This window comes from Hylobates moloch, unplaced genomic scaffold, assembly GCF_009828535.3.
Source record: "Hylobates moloch isolate HMO894 unplaced genomic scaffold, HMol_V3 SCAFFOLD_10, whole genome shotgun sequence".
In the NCBI taxonomy this organism is placed as follows: domain Eukaryota; kingdom Metazoa; phylum Chordata; class Mammalia; order Primates; family Hylobatidae; genus Hylobates; species Hylobates moloch.
This window is the reverse complement of record NW_026652285.1, coordinates 71876025-71894265: the sequence shown is the minus strand read 5'-3', so window position 1 is coordinate 71894265 and position 18241 is coordinate 71876025. Positions and strand designations below refer to the sequence as shown.

Below are 18241 nucleotides of genomic sequence, written 5' to 3'. Positions count from 1 at the left end.
AATTCCAGAATACTTGGAATGAGCAAGTATTCCCGATTTCTAAAGAAAAAACAAAATATGTATGCCGCCCTCCACAAACAGAATGGACAGCTTTATATTAATTCCTGAATTTCTAGCTTGATATTAATCCCTGGAAAAATTCTAAAAATGGCAACTATACTTATGATTTGTAAACATTTAGAAAAGTAGTAATTGTCAGGAACTGGTATGGTTCTACTAGGACAAGGATATTTCCTTTTTTTCCTTTTTCTTTTAAATAATTGAGCCTGGGGAACATAGTGGGACCCCCATCTCTACAAAAAATAAAAAATAATTAGCCGGGTGTGGTGGTGAGTGCCTGTAGTCCCAGCTACTCAGGAGGCTGAGGCAGGAGGATTGCTTGACCCTGGGAGGTTGAGGCTGTAGCAAGCTGTGATTACACCACTGCACTCCAGCTTGGGTGACAGGGTGAGACCCTGTTTCAAAAAGAAAAAAAAAGTTAAATAAATAAATAATCATAAGTCCTGTGGATCATGTTAAAACCATAAACATAGTATATATATTTTGATGCAGCAAACCATCTAGCAAAATTCTCATGATATTGTTGTTGATAAAATCCTTAGGAAAATATGGCCTGGATTGTTTACCTATCTTCTATTTTTATCTTTATTCTAAAAAGATTTTTGATGGTTTTAACAATACATGAAGTTTAATAAGATGAAGCAAAAGAGTGAGAAAATTAGGGTAAAGGAAAAACAACGTTAAAGGAAATAAGAGGAAACTGAGTGTGTTGTTGGTTCATTAAATGTATGCCATGACATTCTGTTATTCCATAATTTGTACGCTTCCTAGAGGTAGTTTACAAATGTTGCTGTGGGCTTCCTAACAGTCAAAGCAAAGAGGAAACATCATAAATACAAGTGTCTATACAAAAGAAAAACAGCACTGAGAGCAGAGAAGCTTCTGATGGGTCCTTTTAAAGAGGACATATGTCATGTAGTAAACCATCTGCTCAGTAAATCCTTACATGAAATGCAATGGTGAGTTTTAAGTTCCACTTCTTATGAAGTACCTTTATGTAGGCCAGAGTATTTTATTGTGTAAAAAAAACTTCGATGGGCAATTGTGGTTTAGGGGTCTTGGGAATGTCATCAAGATATGTAACTCTCTGATAGTTGGGAAGTGTTTTTACCATTAGGCTCTAGTTCAGCAGCCAGCTTATAAAACTTCTCCAAAGATCATTCATTAAAGGGTTTATGTCTCTACTGCTTTGCTTTATCCTTGGGTAGTCAGAATTATCATCAAAGATGAAGTCTTTGAAAACACTCCTCACATTTTTGAATAATGAAAATTTGGAAGAGATAATAAACAATGGTTAAGTGGTCTTGATATCTGCCATATTGGGTTAAAGCTTACAAGATAAAATTTAGTAGCTATAAGTATATAAAATAGTGAATTTGAGTTAAAAAGTGAATCCTTGAGTGACAGAACCAGGGACACCCTGAAAGTAAGGCACACTATTTGAGAAGGACACCAGGAGCTTCCACACCTGCAAACTCAGATGAGACAATAGTGTGGCATGGCTTCTAAGAAAGCCGAAGTTGCATGTGTAGAAGCATTGTGCTCACAGAGGCTCTACATACTCTGCCCAGGCCAGGTCACATCTGTTAGCCTTCTGTTAAAATTTCATGCCATTTTCCAAGAGAGCTATTCATTCAAAGGAGAGTGTTTGGGATGCTGAGGAGTCTAAAGGAAAATTTAGAGAAGCTATAGATTCTTATCCTAGAAATGAGAAGATAAAACAAACATAAAATCTGCCTTAGTTGAAGAGATATTATGTGATCAGGAAAATAATTTCCTCCCTTATACAGTTGGGTCTTTGTCTCTCTGACAAAATCTCATGTCAAACTTCAATCCCCAATGTTGGAGGTGTGGTCTGGTGGACAGTGATTGGATCAAGGTGGCAAACTTCCCCTTTGGTGCTGTTCTCATGATAGTGAGTGAGTAATCACGAGATCTGTTTGTTTAAAAGTGTGCAGCACCTTCCCCCCTCTCTCTTCCTCTTGCTCTGGCCATGTAAGACACGTCTCTTTCCTCTTTGCCTTTTGCCACGATTGTAAGTTTCCTCAGGCCTCCCCAGCCATGCTTCCTTTACAGTCTGCGGAATCATGAGCCAATTAAGACTCTTTTATTTTTTTAAAAAATCAATTACCCAGTTTCAGGTAGTTCTTTATAGCAATGCAAGAATGGACTAATACAGAAAATTGGTACTGGAAAGTGGGGCATTGCTATAAAAATACTTAAAAATGTGGAAGCGACTTTGGAACTGAATAATGGACAGAGGTTGAAACAGTTTGGAGGACTCAAGAAGACAGGAAGATGAGGGAAAGTTTGAAACTTTCTAGAGACTTGTTGAATGGTTTTGACCAAAATGCTGATAGTGATTTGGACAGAGATGGCCAGGCTGATGAGGTCTCAGATGGAGATGAGGAAATTACTGGGAATTGGAGCAAAGGTCATTTTTGTTATGCATTAGCAAAGAGGTTGGAGGCATTGTGCCCTGCCCTAGAGATCTGTGGAAGTTTGGACTTGAGAGAGATGATTTAGAGTATCTGGTGGAAGAAATTGCTAAGCAGCAAGGTGTTAAAGGTGTGAGCTGGCTGCTTCTAACAGCGTATGCAAAAAGAGATTATCTGAAACTGGAACTTACGTTTAAAAGGAAAGCAGAGTGTAAAAATTTGGAAAATTTGCAGTCTGGCCATGTGGTAGAAAACAAAAACCAATTTTCTGTGGAAAAACTCAAGCCTGCTGCAGAAATTTGTATAAGTAAAGAGAAGCCAAATATTAATAGCCAAGACAATGAGGAAAATGCCTCCAAGGCATTTCAAAGACATTCATGGCCTTTCCCATCATTGGCCTGGAGGCCTAGGTGGGAAGAATGGTTTTGTAAGCCAGGTCCCCAGGGCCCTGGTGCTCTACACAACCTTGTGACACTGCTCCCTGCATCCCAGCCACTCCAGCTCCAGCTATGGCTAAAAAGGCCCCAGATACATCTCAGGTCACTGCTCCAGAGTGAGAAAGCTCTAAGCCTTGGTGGCTTCCATATTGTGTTAAGCCTGCAGGTGTGCAGAGTGCAAGAGTTGAGACTTGGGAGCCTCCATCTAGGTTTCAGAAGATGTATGGTAAAGCCTGGATGTCCAAGGAGAAGCCTGCTTTGAAATTGGGGCCCTCATTGAGAACCTCTGCTAGGGGAGTGCAGAGGGGAAATGTGGGGTTGAAGCCCCCAAACAGAGTCCCCACTGGGGCACTGCCCAGTGGAGCTGTGTGAAGAGAGCCATCATCATCCAGACCCAAAAATAGTAGATTCACTGACCACTTACACTACGCACCTGGAAAACCCACAGACACTCAATGCCTGGCTTTGAGAGCAGCTGTGTGGGATGGGCCCTGCAGAGCCACAGTGGAGAAGCTGCTCAAGGCCTTGGGAGCCCACCCTTTGCATTAGTGTGGCCTGGATGTGAGATATGGAGTCAAAGGAGATTATTTCAGAGCTTTAAGATTTAATGACTGCCCTGCTGGGTTTTGGATTTGCTTGGGGCCTGGAGTCCCTTTCTTTTGGTGGATTTTTCACTTTTGGAAAGGGATTGTTTACATAATGCCTATAGCCTCATATTATCTTGGAAGTAACTAACTTGTTTTTTATTTTACAGGCTTATAGTTGAAAGGGACTAGCCTTGTCTCAGATGAGACACTGGACTTTAGACTTTTTAGTTAATGCTGGTATGAGTTAAGACTTTGGTCTACTGTTGGAAAGACATGATTGTATTTGGAAATGTGAGAATGGCATGAGATTTGGGAGGGGTTGGGGTGGAATAATATGGTTTGGGTCTTTGTCCTTGCTCAAATCTCATGTCAAATTTTAATTCACACTGTTGGAGATGGGGTCTGGTTGGAGGTGATTGGATCAAGGGGGGAAATATCCCCTTTGGTGCTGTTCTCATTATAGTGAGTGAGTAATCATGAGATCTGGTTGTTTAAAAGTGTGTAGTACCTTCTCCATCTCTCTCTTCCTCCTGCTCTGGCCATGTAAGATGTGCCCCCTTCCTTTTTGCTTTCTGTCATGATTGTAAGTTTCCTGAGGCCTCCCCAGCCATGCTTCCTGCACAGCCTGTGCAACTGTGGGCCAAGTAAACCTCTTTTCATTATAAATTACCCAGTTCCAGGTTGTTCTTTATACCAATGTGAGAACAGACTAATACGCTCCTGGATAAAGCTAAAAGAAAAAGTTTTAATAAACTACTGATTGATTACATAGGAATACATAAAAGAAAAACATGATAATAATTAGAACTATCTGAAAAATCAAAATGGTCTTTCTTTTGAGTGGTGAACTTCTCATTGCTGGAAGAACTCAAAGAGAGTCTGTATAGCTTCCAGCAATGTTGTAGAAGATAGTTTGATGAAGACGAGAGACTGTTTTAGGTGACCTCCAAGTTCCCTTCTCAAAGATTTTATGCATCTTTACCTGAAATGGCAGAAATTTCAAGAGTTAAAAAATCCACAAGTTATTTAAAGAAAAAAAATCGATTTAGTCTCAGACTATTGTTAGTGTCTCAGAAGATCTGCCTCCAAATGACTAAGTTAAAGTAACATAAACAGAAGATGATGAATCATGCTGCTTTTCCTAATGGTCTCTAATATGCAAAGCCCAAGTTCACAGCTGCCACTCTGAGTGACTACATGGGGAAGGACAAGTAAATTATGGTAGGTATAACACTGTAATGTTCCTAGTTGGTAGCTCGTGTGTATGTGATTACCTAGTATTCCTTACCAGCTGTTTTTTTTTTTAACATTAGTCATACTGATTTAAAACAACCATCCTCTTTTCATTTATTTCAATAAGCATTGTTCTTTTTGGAACAGTAAGACATTTTATTTAAAAGTGGAAGCTTTTCTTAGCTCTTGTATTAGTCCGTTCTCACACTGCTATGAAGAAATACCCGAGACTGGGTAATTTAAAAAGAAAGAGGTTTAATTAACTCACAGTTCTGCAAGGCTGGGGAAGCCTCAATAAACTTACAATTGTGGTGGCCGCAAGGAGAAGTGCTGAGCGAAAGGGAGAAAAGCCCCTTATAAAACCATCAGATCTCTTGAGAACTCACTATCACAAGAACAGCATGGAGGTAAACGCCCCTATGATTCAATTACCTCCCTCTGGGTGTCTCCCATGACACGCGGGGATTATGGAAACTACAATTTAAGATGAGATTTGGGTGGGACATGGCCAAACCATATCAGCTCTTAAGTGCATATGATGTGATTGTACATATATATGTACTTGACAGGGTGATTGTGAGTCTCAGGTGAGGTAATTATTCAGGCACTACTCTCTCTTCTTATTCTTGACCCAGGTCACTGAGGTGGAGACAGGGTCATGGCGGTGGGGAAAATCAGTTACTCACTTCTCCGTGACCAGAATAAAGGAAGTCTTTAGTGGTGGGTGGACAAGATTTTGGAAAGGGTCTCTGGAGGGTGAGCAACCAGGACAGATGGTCCCCAGCTACATCTCCCCATTCCTAGTGAGGGCACTTAGTTGGCTGGGTTTTCTTTCTTGGTACTCTTGGGGCTTGAATGAGGGAAAATTCTGAGGTGTGCTGGATTGATAACAAAGATGATTGGACCTAGTCTGGAATGGGGATTTGGGTCACCAACGATAAGGAAGTTCAGGGACTGGAAAGAACAGGAGGGGACTGGAGCTATTTAATCAGGGGTAGAGTTGGGGAGAAGACTCTGAAAGTTCAAGACCAAGGTCTAGAGCCAGAGTAGGAACCAATGAAGTGTCTAGATATTAGAAGAAAGAAAAGAATCAGATGAAGGCTGCCCACACAGATTCTGCTAAAAGGGCTGTGGTCTTCACAGGATAGCTTTTATTTTATCTCACTCAAGGGCAGCTCAGAGGCTTATGACACTAGCTAAGGCCGGAGGTTCCCTAGAAGCTTGTCCTACCAATAAGCATGCAATTCCTTGATAAATCACAGTCTACTGTTTCTAAGAAATCTCCAGGACAGATGGGCCAACTGATTAAAAGAATCTGGTTCCCTTAGGGCTAAGAAATTAATTTGGCAAATCATGTTGCTAATCTCAGTGCAAATTCCTCAGCTGAGAGACCTGTGGAAACTTTGGTCAGTCATCTCTCTGGTCTCAGTAAGTGAATTCCATTGCAAACGGCCATTGTAAGTTTGTCCCCTTCCCCTCCCTTCCTTGGCAGCTCTGTTTAGCATGCACCCAGATGGCTTCTGGGTAAGGCATGCAGAGGTAGCTAAGAATGGTTTATTGCCTCTGGTGTGTCCTTGCACAGTTTCTGCCCTCAGACATAGACTGAGCCCTTAGCATATCTTTTCTATACTAGTAAAGTCTGTGTACCTTCATTATATCCTGTAAAATCTACATATCTTTCCTATACTTGAAAGCTATGCCATCAGCTTAATCATAATATAATTCTGATTGGATACTCTCTTAAATTATACTTATGCATTAATGCATTAATTTCTAACAATTTACAGTTGCATTTTAATATTTTTATTAGTCCAGTGAATGCTGTTAATCTTGTATACCATCATAAATGAACTATTCAAATTCTTGAGGATTCCTTTAAAGGCTCCTTTATGTATGTACACCTTTTTTAATAGATTGAGTCTTCCTTGAGATTCTTTTTTGATTCCTTTGTCTGTAAAGGGATAACACTCAAGACCTTAGGATGACCTCATGTGTATATATCTTATTTATTATATACACACACATATGCATATATAAAATGAATAAATGCATTTTAAATAATATATATAAAATAATAAAGAAATATACAGTTGACCCTTGAGCAACATGAGTTTTAGCTGCACTAGTCCACTTATATATGAATTTTTTTCAATAAATGTATTGGAAAATTTTTTTGAGATTTGTGACAATTTGAAAAAAGTTACAAACAGCATAGCTTAGAAATATCAAAAAAGTTAAGAAAAATTAGGTATGGCATGATGCATAACATATATGTAGTACTAGTTTATTTTATCATTTACTACCATAAAATACACACAAATCTATAATAATAAGTTAAGATTTATCAAAACTTAGGCATACAGACTGTACATGTTACCATTCACAGTCCAGAGAAATGTAAACAAATGTGAAGATGCAGCATAAAATCATAACTGCATAAAATTCACTGTAGCACATACTGTACTACTGTAATAATTTTGTAGATGCCTCCTGTTACTACTGCAGTGAGCTCAGATGTTACGAATATCCACTTAAAGCACCTTGTGACAATAATCATCTCTGTGAGGGCAGATTCTCTCTTCAGTAAATTGTGAATTACAGCAAAAAGTGATCTCTCAAGGTTCTCATGCATTTTTCACCATGTTTAGTGCAATACTGAGAACCTGAATAACACTGTGGGACCTACACTAAGAGCCACTAGTGATGCTGGAAGTGCTTGCAGGAAGCAGAGAAAAGTCATGGATTATATCAAAAAGTGGAATAGTTTGTTATGTACTCTAGATTGAGGTCTGCAGCTGCAGTTGCTCACTATTTCAGACAGATGATTCATCTTATAAACAGATGACATAAACTTACGGTATGGATAAATACAGTACACTATTGTAAATGTTTTTTCTCTTCCTTATGATTTTCCTAATTGCATTTTCCCTTTTCTAGGTTACTTTATTGTCAGAATACAGCATGTAATACATGTAACAAACAAAACATTATTTAATGAACTGCTTATGGTACTAGTAAGGCTTTGGCCAACAGAAAGCTATTAGTAGCTAAGTTGTCGAGGAGTCAAAAGTTATATGGGATTTTAGACTGTACGAAGATCCTCTAACCCCTTTGTTGCTTAAGGGTCAACTGTATATAAATTAAATACATACATACTGTTGCTCTTCTGAGCCTATTTTTCCATTATACTGAAGTTTTTCCTTCTCATAACTCTCCACATAGTAATACCCAATAATAAGTGTTACATTTCTTTGATTTAAAAGTGATCTACTTAGGTATGAAATTATTCCAATTTTTTCTTCAACAAAACTTGAGCATCTATATTATATGCTGTCTAGGTAATCTGGCATATTATTTCATTTAATCTGTAAAGCAACTTTGAAAGTAGGTATTATTACTCTAACTTAATGGATAATTAAACTTACATTGAGGCTTAGGGAAAGTTAGAACCTTGTATAAGTCCACCTGGTAAGCCAAAATTTGAACCCAGGTATTTTGATTTCAGACCTAATGCTGACTTTTTGTGGACATCACTGAGTTTATCAGTAAGGAATGTATGTAAATTGCTATCTCAGATTGTTATTGTGTAGAAATTGTATCTCTTTTTCCCCTAATCTTATAAATTGTGTTAAAATACACATGATTTAAAATTACCATCTTAACTATATTAAGTCTTCCAAACAATGAATATGAGATGCTTTTCATGCACGTCTGTGTGAAGAGACCACCAAATAGCCTTTGTGTGAGCAATAAAGCTGTTTATTTCACCTGGGTGCAGGCGGGCTGAGTCCGAAAAGAGAGTCAGCAAAAGGTGGTGGATTATCGTTAGTTCTTATAGGTTTTGGGATAGGCGGTGAAGTTAAGAGCAATATTTTGGGGGCAGGGGGTGGATCTCGCAAAGTACATTCTCAAGGGTAGGGAGAATTACAAAGAACCTTCTTAAGGGTGGGGTAGATTACAAAGTACATTGATCAGTTAGGGTCGGGCAGAAACAAATCACAATGGTGGAATGTCATCAGTTAAGGCTATTTTTACTTCTTTTGTGGATCTTCAGTTACTTCAGGCCATCTGGATGTATAGGTGCAAGTCACAGGGGATGCAATGGCTTGACTTGGGCTCAGAGGCCTGACATTCCTGCCTTCTTACATTAATAAGAAAAATAAAACAAAATAGTGTTGAAGTGTTGGGGCAGTGAAAATTTTTTGGGGGGTGGTATGGAGAGAGAGAATGGGCTATGTTTCTCAGGGCTGCTTCAAGCGGGATTAGGGGCAGCGTGGGAACCTAGAGTGGGAGAGATTAAGCTGAAGGAAGATTTTGTGGTAAGGGGTGATATTGTGGGGTTGTTAGAAGAAACATTTGTTATTTAGAATTATTGGTGATGGCCTGGATATGGTTTTGTATGAATTGAAAAACTAAATGGAATAAGAGAAGGAGAAAAACAGGTATAAAAGGTCTAAGAATTGGGAGGACCTAGGACATCTGATTAGAGAGTGCCTAAGGAGATTCAGCATAGTCCTGCCAGCAAAGATTATTTATTTACTTTAAGAGTTAAGAGTGGCAGTTTGGGGCTAGCACGAGGAGATATCAGCTGTGAAGGCTTGGAGAAACAGTGTAAACCGGCAGTGTAAACAAGAGCAGGGCATGTGTGAGTAGTTGAGAACGGAGAATAGGAGTATGACTAGAAAGAAAATAGTAGGGATGACAAGTTTTTTTGGGGCACAGTCTAAGTTGGTCCAGTGTCTGGAATGAGACTGGGGCCTAATAAAAAGGAGCTCAAATGGGCTGTACCTTGTAGCATTCTGAGGACAGTCCTGAATTCTGAGAAGCGAAAGTGGTAAAAGTATTGTCCAGTCCTTTTTAAGTTGGTGGCTGAGCTTGGTGAGGTGTGGTTTTAAAAGAACGTTAGTCCGTTCTACTTTTCTTGAAGACAGAGGACCGTAAGGGATATAAAGGTTTCACTGAATACTAAAAGCCTGAAAAACTGTTTGGCTGATTTGACTAATAAAGGCTGGTCTGTTATCAGACTGTATAGAGGTGGGAAGGCTAAACTGAGGAATTATGTCTGACAGAAGGGAAGAAATGACTGCGGTGGCCTTCTCAGACCCTGTAGGAAAGGCCTCTACTTATCTAGTGAAAGTGTCTACTTAGACTAAGAGGTATTTTAGTTATCTGACTCAGGGCATGTTGAGTAAAGCTAATTTGCCAGTCCTGGTTGGGGGCAAATCTTCAAGCTTGATGTGTAGGGAAGGGAGGGGGCCTGAATAATCCCTGAGAAGTAGTAGAATAGCAGATGGAACACTGAGAAGTTATTTCCTTAAGGATAGATTTCCATGATGGAAAGGAAATGAGAGGTTCTAAGAGGCGGGCTAGTGGCTTGTACTATAGCATAGCCTGCCTTTGCTGGTGTGTGGCAATTAGGCCTGGTGGAACTGCCATCAACAAATCAAACGTGATCAGGGTGAGGAACAGGAAAGAAGGAAATATGGGGAAATGGGATGAATGTCAGGTGGATCAGAGAGATACAGTCATGGGGGTCAGGTGTGGTATCAGGAATAATGTGGGAGGCCAGATTGAAGTCCGGGCCAGGAACAATGGTAATTGTGGGAGACTCAGCAAAGAGTGACTACAGCTGAAGGAGCCGGGGAGCAGAAAGTATATGCGTCAGGTATGAGGAAGAAAATAGATTTTGGAAGTTATGAGAAATATAGAGAGTGAGTTTAGCATAGTTTGTGATTTTGAGGGCCCCTGAAAGTATTAAAGCAGTGGCAGCCGCTGCACGCAGAGATGAGGGCTAGGCAAAACAGTAAAGTCAGGTTGTTTAGACAGAAAGGCTACAGGGTGCGGTCCTGGCTCTTGTGTAAGAATTCTGACTGCACTAACCATGCCTAGGAAGGAAAGGAGTTGTTGTTTTGTAAGGGATTGAGGATTGGGAGATTAATCGGACACGATCAGCAGGGAGAGCATGTGTGTTTTTATGAGAATTATGCCGAGATAGGTAATAGATGAAGATGAAATTTGGACTTGACTGAAGTAATGGGGGCTGTCTGTGAAGGCTTGCGGGAGTACAGCCTAGGTAATTTGCTGAGCCTAATGGGTGTCACGGTCAGTCTAAGTGAAAGCAAAGAGAGGCTGGGGAGGAAGAGTGCAAAGGAATAGTAAAGAAAGCATGTTTGAGATCCAGAACAGAATAATGGGTAGTAGAGGGAGGTATTGAGGATAGGAGAGTATATGGGCTTGGCACCACGGGGTGGATAGGCAAAACAATTTGGTTGATAAGGTGCAGATTCTGAACTAACTTGTAAGCCTTGTCTGGTTTTAGGACAGGTAAAATGGGGGAATGGTAAGGAGAGTTTATAGGCTTTAAAAGGCCATGCTGTAGCAGGCGAGTGATAACAGGCTTTAATCCTTTTAAAGCGTGCTGTGGGATGGGATATTGGCGTTGAGCGGGGTAAGGGTGATTAGGTTTTAATGGGATGGTAATGGGCATGTGATCAGTTGCCAGGGAATGAGTAGAGGTATCTTATACTTGTGGGTTAAGGTAGGGGGATACAAGAGGAGGACGCAAAGGAGGCTTTGGGTTGGGAAGAAGGGCAGCAATGAGATGTAGCTGTAGTCCAGGAATAGTCAGGGAAGCAGATAATTTAGTTACAGTGTCTCGGCCTAATAAGGGAACTGGGCAGGTGGGGATAACTAAAAAGGAGTGCTTGAAAGAGTATTGTCTAAGTTGGCGCTAGAGTTGGGGAGTTTTAAGAGGTTTAGAAGCCTGGCTGCCAATACCCACAGCAGTTATGGAGGCAAGGGAAACAGGCCCTTGAAAAGAAGGTAATGTGGAATGGGTAGCCTCTGTATTGTTTAAGAAGGGGGCAGACTTACCCTCCACTGTGAGAGTTACCTAGAGTGTCTGTGATGGTCTTCTAGGCTTCCAAGGCGATGGGGCAGTGTCAGTCTTCAGCTGCTAAGCCGAGAAGATCTGGGAAGGAGTCAGTCAGAGAGCCTTGGGCCAGAGTTCCAGGGTCTCTGGGAGTGGCTGCCAGGTGAGTTGAACAGTCTGATTTCCAGTGGGGTTTTGCACAGATGGGACATGGCTTAGGAGGAATCCTGGGCTGCGGGCATTCCTTGGCCTGGTGGCCAGATTTCTGGCACTTGTAGCAAGCTCCTGGGGAAGGTGGTTCTGGAGGAATGCCTGGCCACTGTGGTTTAGGTGTTTGGAAGTTCTTGTGTGCTGGAGATGTGGCTGGGGTTTGTCTCACAGTGGAGGCAAGGAATTGCAACTCAGAAATATGTTGCTACTTGGCTGCCTCTATTATTGTACACCTTGAAGCCGAGGTTAATTAAGTCCTGTTGTGGGGTTTGAGGGCCGGAATTTAATTTTTGGATTTTTATTTAATGTTGGGAGCAGATTGGGTAATAAAATGTATATTGAGAATAAGACAGCCTTTTGACCTTTTAGGGTCTAGGGCTGCAAAGCGTCTCAGGGTTGCTGCCGAACGAGCCATGAACTGGGCTGGGTTTTTTATATTTGATTAAAAAGAGTCTAAACGCTAACTGATTTGGGAGAGGTCGGATAACGAAAAATGAGCATTAACCTTGACTATGCCTTTAGCTTCAGCCACCTTTTTAAGAAGAAATTGCTGGGCAGGTGGGGGAGGGCTACTCACGGAATGAAACTGTAAACCGGACTGGGTGTGAGGAGGCCAGGTGATAAAAAGATTATAGGGTGGAGGAGTGGAGGCTGAGGAAGAATTGGGACCTAGCTCCGCCTGGCCAGGAGCAGCCTGGGGAGGAGGGGAGAGGTCAGATGGGTCTGTAGATTTGGGACGAGTTGCACTGGGCATGGAGACAAGGGAGGGACCGATGTGTAAAAGAATGCCTGGACGTCAGGCACCTCGGACCGTTTGCCCATTTTACAACAAGAATTATTTAGATCTTGCAGGATGGAAAAATTGAAAGTGCCATTTTCTGGCTACTTGGAACCACTGTCGAGTTTGTATTGGGGTCAAGTGGCATTGCAGAAGAAAATAAGGCATTTAGGTTTTAGATCAGGTGTGAGTTGAAGAGGTTTTAAGTTGTTGAGAACACAGGCTAAGGGAGAAGAAGGAGAAATGGAAGGTGGAAGGTTGCCTATAGTGAAGGAGGCAAGTTTAAAGAAAAGGGAAAGACATGGAGGGAAGTGGTTCGGGGGTTCTTACCCTCCAGAAAAGTGGGAAAGGGGTTGGGGTGCAGAGATACGAGGTCAGGGCACGAAAATAAGGGATCAGGGTGCAGAGATATAAGAGGTTGGGGCACGGAAATAAGGGAATGGGGCACACAGATATAAGAGGTTGGGGCATGGAAATAAGGGATCGGGACGCAGAGATACGAGGTTGGGGTACTTGCCTCTCCCCCAGAAAAGCGGGACTTGCCACTAAGGGTGAAGGAGAAGGGGTTGAGGGGTTCTTGCCTCTCCCCCAGAAAAGCAGAGAAGGGGTAGAGACATGGAGAGAAGGGGGGTTGGGGTACTTGCCCCTGCCCCAGAAAAGCGGGACTTGCTGCTATGGGGGAAGGACCAAGGCAGGCGTCCCTGCATGGTCTGACACCTCTGAAACGTGGGTGAATAATCAGAGAGGTGTCCCTGCAATGATTAAACACCAAGGGAAAGCTGCCTTTCCAGTCCGTGACCGGTGCCGGAGTTTTGGGTCCATGGATAAAATGTGTCTCCTTTGTCTCTACCAGAAAATGAAAGGAATTGAAATTAAAAGAAGGGAGAGACTGAAGAGTGGAAAGGAGAAAGTGGTTGAGGGATAGTGAGAGAGGTTGGAGAAGAGAGTAAGAAGAGGCCGCTTACCTGATTTAACATTGGTGAGATGTTCCTTGGGCTGGTGGGTCTGAGGACCTGAGGTCGTAGGTGGATCTTTTTCACGGAGCAAAGAGCAGGAGGACAGGGATTGATCTTCCAAGGGAGGTCTCCTGATCCGAGTCACGGCACCAAATTTCATGCACATCCCTGTGAAGAGACCACCAAACAGGCTTTGTGTGAACAATAAAGCTGTTTATTTCACCTGGGTGCGGGTGGGCTGAGTCTGAAAAGAGAGTCAGCAAAGGGTGGTGGATTATCATTAGTTCTTATAGGTTTTGCGATAGGTGGTGAAGTTAAGAGCAATATTTTGGGGGCAGGGGTGGATCTCGCAAAGTACATTCTCAAGGGTAGGGAGAATTACAAAGAACCTTCTTAAAGGTGGGGGAGATTACAAAGTACTTGATCAGTTAGGGTGGGGCAGAAACAAATCACAGTGGTGGAAGGTCATCAGTTAAGGCTATTTTTACTTCTTTTGTGGATCTTCAGTTACTTCAGGCCATCTGGATGTATACGTGCAAGTCACAGGGGATGCAATGGCTTGACTTGGGCTCAGAGGCCTGACAATGCTTTTATTTATTTATGTCTTCTTAAATTTCTTTCACCAATGTTTTGTAGTTTCCACTGTACAAGTCTTTCCTTCCTTGCTTAAGTTAATTTATAAGGATTTTATATATTTTGATGCTATTGTAAATGGGGTTGTTTTTGTAATTTCCTTTTGAGATTGTTCATTGTTAGTACAAAAATGCAACTGATTTTTGTGTTTTCACTTTGTATCTTACCAGGTTGCTGAATTTATTTACTAGTTGTAACAGTTTTTTTTTTTTTTTTTTTTTTTTGTTGTAGTCTTTAGGGTTTTCTGTATATAAAATCATATCCTTCCATAAACAGAGATAATTGTACTTCTTTCTTTCCAATTTCTATGCCTTTCATTTCTTTTTCTTACCTAATTGCTTTGGCTAGAACTTCTAATACCATGTTGAATGAAAGTGGTAAAAGTGGGCATCTTTGTCTTATTCCTGATCTTAAAGGAAAAGCTTTCAGCTCTTCACCACTGAGTATGATCTTAGCTATGGACTTTTCATATATGGCCTTTATTACGTTAAGGTAATTTCTTTCTATTTTCATTTTGTCAAGTGGTTTTATCATGAAAGGGTGTTGAATTTTGTGAGATCATTTTTTTCTGCATCAATTGAGATGATCACATGTTTTTCCCCCTTCATTCTGTTATTGTAATATTTACATTGATTGGTTTTCATATGTTGAAACAACCTTATATTCCAGGAATAAATCCCAACTTGTCATGGTGTGTAATCTTTTTAACTGCTGAATTCAGCTTGCTATATTTCATTGAAGATTTTTTGATCAGTGTTCATGGAATTGTCTCTTAATTTTTTCTGCTTAATTATGTAACTCAGATTTTTATGTAGTAAATGCTAAGTAAGTTTGTGTTGAGTCTGTGGTGTCAATAGCATTGACAGCCTTGAGCTTATAGGAATCAGAAAGGTACTGTGGTGATGAAAGAGTCCAAGTTGTCTATTGACAAGACCATCTTCCACCAGATGCATATAATATCTGCACCAGAAGGAAGAGGAACCAAATTTTATGTTTAACACTGACAGCAGTGTAGGATCCAAGATGCCAAATTGGGTAAAAGGCAGAACCAAACAATCAGAATTTAGATATAAATATTCCCCACCCAGAGAGCAAGTCCCTTATTGGGAGTGGAATGTCCTGAGTATATTAATAAATCGTGGCTATTTTCTGGTTCTTGCATCAATCTGTAAACCAAAAGTAAAGTTCTAGGCCCCCCAATCAATTGAATAGATACCCCCTTGGCCAAGGAGACCCCAAAGAAACCTGAAAAGCTAGTTCAGGCCATGACAGGAAGTAAGGGTCAGACATGCCTCATTATACTTTCCTTCCTTTGGAGTTTAGACATAACTAGGCAGTGTTTACATTAAAACAGAGATGTTAAGACTGACAAAACAGACTCTTAGTTGCAATAAGATACCAAATTCCAAACTTACTCTGGTATAGCATCATATGAAAAATAACAGGCCCTGAAAGAAATCAAAGTATTTTACCCTTAAATATGTTTATTTGACATATTCTGAAATGGCCCTGTAAAGCTGTCTCTTGTGGGAGAAATTTGCATTCTGTAGAAAATCTCCTTTCCTTACTAAGTTTTTTTCTGGAGAGTCTGACACCTTTTAATTTCTGAAAAGAGACATTCACCATTTATACCCTCTGAAGCCTGCTACCTGGAATCTTTGTCTACATAACAAGAGCCTGGGCTTCCACAACCCTCTTATCTAAACTCATTTATTTATGCTGAATTCAACTCTTCAGGCAGGGCTTAACTCTTTCAATGAATCGCCAATCAGGAAATCTCTGAATTCACCTATGAGCTGGAACCCCTGCACCACCCCCTGCAATTCCCCTCCCCCACTTTGAGATGTCCTGCCTTTCTGAGCCAAACCCATATATACCTTACATATATTGATTTATGTCTTTGCCTGTAACTTCTGTCTTGCTAAAATGTATAAAACCAAACTATAACTCATGCAACTTGGGCACATGTTCTCAAGACATCCTGAAACTTTGTAACAGGCCATGGCCCTTAACCTTGGCAAAATAAACCTTTAAATTGATTGAGACATGTTTCAGATACTTTTACAAGTCTAATGAACTTCTACCCCACCTAAAATAAATTTCTGGTGGGGTGTGGTGGCTCAAGCCTGTAATCCCAGCACTTTGGGAGGCCGAGGTGGGCGGATCATGAGGTCAGGAGATAAAGACCATCCTGGCTAACATGGTGAAATCCCGTCTCTACGAAAAAGAAATACAAAAAATTAGCCGGGCGTGGTGGCAGGCACCTGTAGTCCCAGCTACTCCGAAGGCTGAGGCAGGAGAATGGTGGGAACCCAGGAGGCAGAGCTTGCAGTGAGCTGAGATTGCGCCACTGCCCTCCAGCCTGGGCGACAGAGTGAGACTCCGTCTTAAAAAAATAAAATAAATAAATAAATAAATATCTGAGAGGTAATGATTAAAATGAAAAACAGTACCATCATAATGGTGTGGTAGAAAATTTGGGTGAATATTTATACAATGCTGGATGTGAGAAAGTCTTCTTAACCATGATGCCAAAAATAAAAATAGAAATCATAAAGGAAAAATTGGCTACACTCAACTAAATAAAAATTAGCAATCTCTATCCTACCCAAAGTGATGTTAACAAAATAAAAAGGCAAAAGGTAAAATGGGAAAAAAAATTTGTAACATATATGATAGTCAAAATGATAAAATCATTAATTTATTAAAAAATCTCATAAATCAAAATGAGCAAGTTATAAAAGAAGAAATATAAAGACCAATAATCATATGAAAAATAAAATCTAATTCGATAATTAAGAAATTCAAAGAGAAGAAACAGATGTGAGTTTCTAACAATTACAAATGAAGAAAATAATCTAGCATTGGAGAGGGTTTGGAAAGACACTTATACCCCATTAATAGGAATGTAAATTGGTACTATCTTTATGAAGGCCAATCCAGAAATATATATTAGAAGTCTTTTTAAAAAGTGTACCACCTTTAGCCAGGTGCGGTGGCTCACGCTTGTAATCCCAGCACTTTGGGAGGCCGAGGCGGGCGGATCACGAGGTCAGGAGATCGAGACCATGGTGAAACCCCGTCTCTACTAAAAATACAAAAAATTAGCCGGGCGTGGTGGCGGGTGCCTGTAGTCCCAGCTACTCGGAGAGGCTGAGGCAGGAGAATGGCGTGAACCCGGGAGGCGGAGCTTGCAGTGAGCCGAGATCGTGCCACTGCACTCCAGCCTGGGTGACAGAGCGAGACTCCGTCTCCAAAAAAAAAAAAGTGTACCACCTTTAATCTGATAATTATACTTAACAAAATGTATTTCAAAGAAATAATAATATCTGCAAAGAAGTTGTTAGAATGTTCATTAAAAATATTTAAAATAGCCAAGAGATTTAGAAACGTAAATGTCCAGAAATAGGAAGTTATTTAAATAAATTATTTAATACTCATATAATGGGATATAATGTGATTATTAAATCTAAATTATAGTTGAATATTGTTGGAAGTGGCTTTAGCTGGAATTAATGGTGTTGTTCTGAAGTCACCGTTACATGGCAAGGATCAAATTTGCTTTGGTTAATACTTCTTACCTTTCATTCTCCAGAATCAGACACTGTTATGGTCTTGTATCATCTTGCACATCTCAAGATCACCAAGGTGCTGATGTTTACTTTCCTTTTTCTTAGAACTTTTGACTTCCACCTCTCCTGAAGTTTGCATAAAGATTTTATGCCTGTTAGTATCTGTTTGATGTTTTTTCAGTCTTTCTGTTTTTACCACATGGGCTCTGACCTCTAAATATTGGCAGGCTTCCAAGTTCAGTTCTTGGACCTACTTTTTGTTTTTTTTTTTAGTCTACACTTACTATCTGAGTTATCTCTTCTAGTCTACAGCTGTCAATACCATCTATATCAAGCTTGTCCAACCCATAGCCCATGGGCTGCATGTGGCCCAGGACATCTTTGAATGTGGCCCAACACAAATTCATAGACTTTCTTAAAACATTATGAGATTTTTGGCCGGGCGCAGTGGCTCATGCCTGTAATC

The 18241-nt window shown here is 40.6% G+C and overlaps 1 long non-coding RNA gene across 2 annotated transcripts; it reads right to left on the bottom strand.

The window, feature by feature from the left end:
• Positions 1-211: 211 nt before the first annotated feature.
• Positions 212-17902, bottom strand: LOC131384429 (uncharacterized). Of its 2 annotated transcripts, none has more exons than XR_009215271.1 (4): positions 17785-17902; positions 13580-13738; positions 11629-11725; positions 212-455 (listed from the first exon to the last, which is right to left on the bottom strand). It is a non-coding gene; the product is annotated as an uncharacterized LOC131384429 (long non-coding RNA). The 2 variants fall into 2 exon arrangements; XR_009215270.1 differs by having other exon boundaries at positions 11648-11725.
• Between the last annotated feature and the right edge of the window lie 339 nt (positions 17903-18241).